The sequence below is a fragment of the Dermacentor silvarum genome, chromosome 1 (genome assembly GCF_013339745.2).
Source record: "Dermacentor silvarum isolate Dsil-2018 chromosome 1, BIME_Dsil_1.4, whole genome shotgun sequence".
NCBI classification, from domain to species: Eukaryota; Metazoa; Arthropoda; class Arachnida; order Ixodida; family Ixodidae; genus Dermacentor; species Dermacentor silvarum.
In genome coordinates this window covers 343,403,890-343,410,429 of record NC_051154.1, presented here as the reverse complement: position 1 = coordinate 343,410,429, position 6,540 = coordinate 343,403,890, and the positions used below count along the sequence as shown (strand labels likewise).

Below are 6,540 nucleotides of genomic sequence, written 5' to 3'. Positions count from 1 at the left end.
GCGACTGAGCCAAGGTTCTCTTTACCAATGAGGAAGTTGTAAAAGGATGTATCGTTCGACTGGACACCAGAATGTGAGTCATCGTTCCGTCAGCTTAAATTCTTACGTCGGACCCGATCCTGCGTATTTTGGTCTTCATAGATGATAAATCATTCAACAATACTCCAATGGATGCATAAAATGCCTAATGGGACAATCACAAGGAGACAAGTGATGACAGATAGTGGAAGCTCTAGAACAGTTGAAGGAATGAATCTCAAAAATAATGGAAGCAAAGCATGAGCAACACATGCATAGGGTGATGTTGCCAAATCATTTCCCCTGTGAAAGTTTCGCAGTTTATATTGAATGGCTATTGCAGTGTCATTGTACAGCATGTCTTCGCTTCATTTTTACTTTCATTTTATATGCTTGACAGCTGACAGCTACTGTTACACTTGTACAGATGTTAAGCTTCAGATCTGAAATGTTAGGCACATGTACAAATATGATAAATTACACAGAGATTAGGCTTTCGAGACTTTCCTGCATTTAATTGCCTTATTTATGCCACTTCAATACATGTTGCAATAATTATGTTGGAGCATATTCTTTACTTTGTACTAATGTTAATTTCCAATGTCTTTTTTGGCTTCTCCCTGGCTGCATTTCTTTCTTTCAAATATTTTCTTATCTGATTGATAATTCTCAAAGTGGTAATTCTGATATCACAGGTTTGTGTTCATGTGTAGGAAGACGTTGAACTTTTGTCTGCCCGCAAAATTTTGCAAAAAGCTCGGCCCGACTGCAGCTGGTTCTTCCTGGTTTCCCTGGCCTCTATTGTGGTTGGAGCATCCCTGCCTGTGTTTGCAGTATTCTACAGCGAAATATTCAATGTGAGTACATGTCACTTCCTTGAAATGAAATGTTCTGGACGTTTCTCTTAACTTGGTTACTGGCAGCACTTTCATGACAGTCACACGTCATTTGTTTTCCGTGCTCACGAGGGCTTCGATGGGAATTCAGGGCGCAGGCTCCTTTCCCAAGCGTATCACCCCTGAAGGTAGCCGAACGCCGGCCTGACGTTCAGCTACCATATAGCATGTGCATAAAATAGCAATAGCATATGCACATAAAAATTCAAAGAAATGTGCAGGACAGTTTGGTTGTGGCCTCTCCTTAAATATAACAGAGAGAGAGAGAAGTAGTAGTAGAAGACAGTAGAGTAGATTTTTTTGGCGCAGTGGTATCCCAGGCCTTTTCATACTTCTACATTTTAATTTTTTTATGATTTAATAAACGTCTTTCTCTCTTAACTTGGTAGTTGTGTATTGCAAACTCAGTGCATTGCATTTTCCAAGATCAGGATGCATTAACATTCTGATAAACTTTATCACCCTGTTAACTTTGTTTTACGATAAATGTACTTACTTCAGTATGAATGTATACATAAGAAAAATCGAGCAGCGTGTATGCCCCTACAGACACCGAAAGATACATGCAAACACAAGAATTATGCTAAAGCGCACAAGGCTAATACATTGTGTACTTACTGTAATCACGCTATCCCCCCTCCTTCTTTTTCCAGCAGTGAAACAGGTAGTTTACTCATGTCCACAAACCTATCCATGTGAAGGGCTTCTTATATCAGGCAGTTTGTTACAGCTTTATGCATGCTTATGCAAAATGCTTTTCTGACTATCAAACAGTATGTTATCAGTAGTGACATTAACAAAGTTGGTGTAGTACAGGGCTCATCGGTATCTAGAAGTGACAACATTCCTGGCACAGAGCAAAGCACGCTATCTTTCCTGTGACTAGTGCAAGAAGCGCTGGTGTCTCCGAGCGACGTCATTCTTAACACAGTGCCAAGTACATTATCTTATCACTGTGTGGAAACACTGCCGACCGTTGATGTGTCTTGTGCTAGTTTTGCGATATATCGCAAAAATGAAAGTATCTTTCAAAAATGATTGTTCAATCATGTAGCCCAAGTTTGTATATGCATGTTGCTGTGTGCACATACACTTGCCCTTAGCGAAGACATGCCGTGGCCATGATGTTCTAGCAACGCCTTTTATGCTATTTCTTTTCACGCTTTTCACTCTTCGTCAGTGGTCAAAACGATGCTGCGCATGTGTTATCAACAGGATCAGCCAACCACGAACAGTAGTTGATAAGAGGAGCATAGCATTAAGCAGAAGCTGTCGCTACAAAATTGTGGCCCGTATCTTGACCATTGTCATGCTGTTGCTACAGATAGACGAACATACAGTCAATGCATGCCCCAAATTCTCATTGGCGAATACTAGATTGACTAGGCTTTGCTAGTTTTATTTCGCGCAGTGCTGGCGACATGGCTGACAACTATGCCGGCGACGTCTCAAAACGACTGAAATTATCACTATTTCTGCTTGACTTGGTGGCCATATCAGCACGTGGTTGCACAGTCGGAGTCTGAATTATCACACAGCGTGCTGTAAAGTGTCCGAAATTTCGGTCGTCCTTATACATTAAGTCTATGGGGCTTTATGCATCAAGTCTGGGCTGTCCAAATAATCAAACATGTCTGAATTATTGGTGTCCAAATAATCGTTTGGTGACTGTACCCAAAAGTCAAGCAGAATGTTACATGAAAGAAAATTATATTATTTAGCATGGTTTTCCTGTTCACGTATAAGTTTCATAACAACTGATTTATTAAGAAAGGTGAGTTAATGCATTCAATTCTTGCATGTTTGTTCATTTTTTGAGCTGATTTTTAAGTTAATCTTTGTGGGACTTCCATGCATTGCACAATATAATAGGTGCATGAAACTGCTTTATCCTCACAGATTTTACTACATATATTTTAAATAGCACGTCTATTCTCCACAAATACTGGTATGTTTTGTTGCTAATATGAAGTGGTGTGTCCTTGCAAAATATTTGTTATCTAATGGCATGTTTCTTGTAGTTTTAAGGTATAATGGAAATGAAAAGAAGGCATTAGAGATGGCATTTCAATCTTTATAATTTTTTTGTAAATGCTGTTTTTATTTTTACTTTTAATGTATTGAATGGCGGAGTCTGAGCAACATTTTGTGTTCTTTTTGGAGCAACTGTGTTCTAATAGCAGAATTAGTCTCATGTTCAAATGAGAGATTGAGAGCTGATTTCGAGCAGCAATCACTTCGCGGAGCAGTCGAAGCTGCTCTGCGAAAATCGGCAGAGTGCACCAGAACTCTCCGCATTATGTTTTTCCTTCACGTGTGCATTTTAGTTTGTTTCCTGCTCATCGTGCTCAGTAGCACTGTGGTAGTCATCGCTTTCATCGTGATTACAGGCGCCATGGACACCTTGTCGTGGCATGCTGCATTTCTTTTGATACTCAATAGTGACAGCTCCGACTCAAGGTCTGTTACATGTGACAAATTGGACACAGACAGCCATGCTGTAACCGCCACTTTTGAGCACACATTTGACAGAATGTTTAAACTGCCTGCAAAAAGACCCACATTTGTCGGTTTTATTGACGATGTTGTTTGGCAATGCTTGGTGAGATATCAAAGTTGAAAACTTCTGACTTCGAAATGCAAGACCAAACATAGACAGGCTGATGACACTGGCAGCGAAAGCAGATGACCACGTGCAGGGTACTCTGGGTAATGCTGAATCCGGTAGAGAACTTCCGCTGCCTCTCTCACGCTATGTGCTCCAGAAGCGTAGGTTGTGTTCCCATTATGGATTGGGAGGCATTGCACCAGAAAGAGGTGCTCGCTCATGAAGGCCATCGGCTGCTCCAATTCTGCCACTGGAATTCACCATTGAAATTCTATCAGCTGATGAAAACATGCAAAATCTCTCCTGCCCAATGTATGCACCATAAACAGACTTGTACAATCTGAAGTTCTACATGCCATGTTGAGTCAGTGTCTATGGCGTTCTGCAGCTTAGTAGGAGGTTGCGGGTTTGATTCCTGGCCACTGTGGCCTCATTTCAGTGGGAGCAGAAGGCAAGAATGGTCATGTATTTAAATTTATCTGCGCATTTTAAGTACCCTCAGGCAGTCAAACGTAAACCAGAGCCCTTTGACTAGAGTGCCTAGACAAAAGCAGTGTTGTTTTGGGCCATTAAACCTTACAAATTAATCAATCAATCGACCAATCATTAAGTCAACTTATCTATCTGTATTAGTTCCAATCCACAAAGCTTTTTGATTCCACATTGTACAGCCAGATCTTGGAAGAAAAAACATCTTTCACACATTTTGTACTTTTCATAAACCTCTGCAATAACATGTACAGCCGTGCGTAAAAGTATACGGACCAGGGGTTGTGTGATAAAGCCGATTTTTTTCCTCTGCCTATGAATGCAATTTGAAATTGAGTACTGCAGTCCAAACTTGGCATTGCAAACTTTTCAGTGTACCCGTTAATTCCAGTTTATGCTTAATAATTACGAAAAAATTCAGTTTTTTCGGTGACCCTGTGGTCCGTATACTTTTGCTCAAGGGTGTACATCTATAGATATCTGTTAGATTTCATTGTGTATTTCCAAAACTAGGAATAAAAATCTTGTGCATTTGTTTTGTGAAGTGTACTGAGTCCAGATGAAGATAGAAGTGTAAATAGGACGTCACTATAAAAGGTTTCTGAATTGAGCAGGCGGGGAAATACTTTTTGTATGTAGCTTTCAAAAAAACAAGATAAGAATGGGAATGGGATGTCAGCACTTGAACTGTCCCCACCTTGCTTCACTCTCAGCTTGCTTTGTTAACCATAGTACCTTTGCCATAGTGCTCACCTAGTAACATTGTGCTCTCACATTGTAGACATTCACCCTGGTTGGGCAAGATATGCAAGACACTGCTTTCTTCTGGTCCATGATGTTCCTGGTCCTGGCAGCTGCTCGTGGTCTGGGGCACTTCTTCAGAGTAAGTCAACATTTGTTGTTCGTAGCCACAGTCATACAAAGTGACAGACAGTGATGCCAGAGAAAGCATAGGGAAAGCTAATTGTTATGCTTAATACAAATGTGGAAATAATAAGGTAAAGGGAAATGAAAGTGTAACTTGCTGCAGGAGGAGACTGAACCTGCATCTCCGCATTACGTGTTCAATGCTCTACCTATCAGGCTACCATGATGCCTTCCCACCAGCCACTTTGTTGGGTGTTTCTGTACAAGGTTAGCCCTGGGGATTCCATGTCTACCACCTTGGTCGTGAGCAGCGCTGGCTAAAACTAAACGCAATAGCCACTGTGAATGAGCACGTGATCACGGGTTCAATCCTTGGCCATGGCGACCGCATTCTGATGGCGATGGTAGGCCAACACACTTGGGTACTTTGCAGAACCCCAAGGGGTCGAAATTAATTCGGAGCTCCCCACTACAGCATCACTCATAGCATGTGTGTTGCTTTGGGACATTAAACCCCATAACGTTTTCTTTCTTTTGTTCTGCTATCATTCATAGCCACGCTAATCTTCACTGATGTGAACCTGATGTTTAACAATCGCATGTATTTTGAACCCTTAATATTTTTCTCTTTATGTTCCTTCATAGCTGCACCACAGTTTAGATCAATAACAGAGAATTTGTGAGGACAGGGTAGATGGCAAGACCAAGACTAGACTTACGAGCATTGGGCACAGGGGATGGAGATGTGTGTAGTTCTGACGAACAGGAACTGTGTCTTGCTTGATATTATGTAGTAGCAGGTAGGAAATTGCTTATGCATGTCATAATGCAGTTAGTTTGCATAACACTGTTTGATTATTTTTCTGATCTTATGCAAAGCTATGGGAACTGAACTCATTTAGGTTAGTCGCACTTTCGGACCAGGATTGCATGGTATCCTTCCCATGGCAGGTACAGAGGAATAGACCTTTATAAGTCATGCAATACCAAGTTGTTCTCCCTTGCTTATGGTGTTCATAGTCCAACAAACTTGATTGAACTGATCATAGTTACAAGAGTTATTACTTGAACTGTGGTTTACTTTGTGCAGACGCTGGGTGTAGGCATTGCTGGTGAAAACCTGACATTCCGCCTGCGGGTGCTGTGTTGGCCAACATACTGCGGCAACACATGGGCTGGTTTGATGAAGACTCCCATTCCTCTGCCAAACTGGCCTCTCGGCTAGCGAGTGACATTCCTGTTAAAACTGTGAGCGGAACGGAATGTCTTGCTTATTATGAAAAGGAAATGCGCTAGCATTTTTTTGTGATGGCTGTATCATTCTGGAACACTTACACATTAAACAGCTGTCATAGGTTGTGTCTCCTTTTTGAAGTCTATAAAGCGTTTTGTATTTGTTTCATTTGCATTTTCAGGTAGTTCACTTTGATTTCATTCAGTACATTGAACATCCTGGCCATTCAGGTTTATGAAAGAAAGCAAATTCTAAATCACTAGGTAACACTAGTAGGTGTAGTATTGTGCATAGAGAATCTGAGAGCTAATTCAAGTAAAGAGTTTAACATATCTTGCTGTATGATTTTCTTCAAGATCATCTTTTTAAATTTGTGTGCTTTTTCTGTTGAGAAATCTGGCCTCCACAACGCTCAGAAAAGAGGAAAA

At 41.0% G+C, this 6,540-nt stretch overlaps 1 long non-coding RNA gene across 1 annotated transcript; it reads left to right on the top strand.

The window, feature by feature from the left end:
- Positions 1–761: 761 nt before the first annotated feature.
- On the top strand, positions 762–6,165 carry LOC119444358 (uncharacterized). Its single transcript, XR_007465015.1, has 3 exons — positions 762–875; positions 4,793–4,894; positions 5,969–6,165. It is a non-coding gene; the product is annotated as an uncharacterized LOC119444358 (long non-coding RNA).
- Positions 6,166–6,540: the final 375 nt, after the last annotated feature.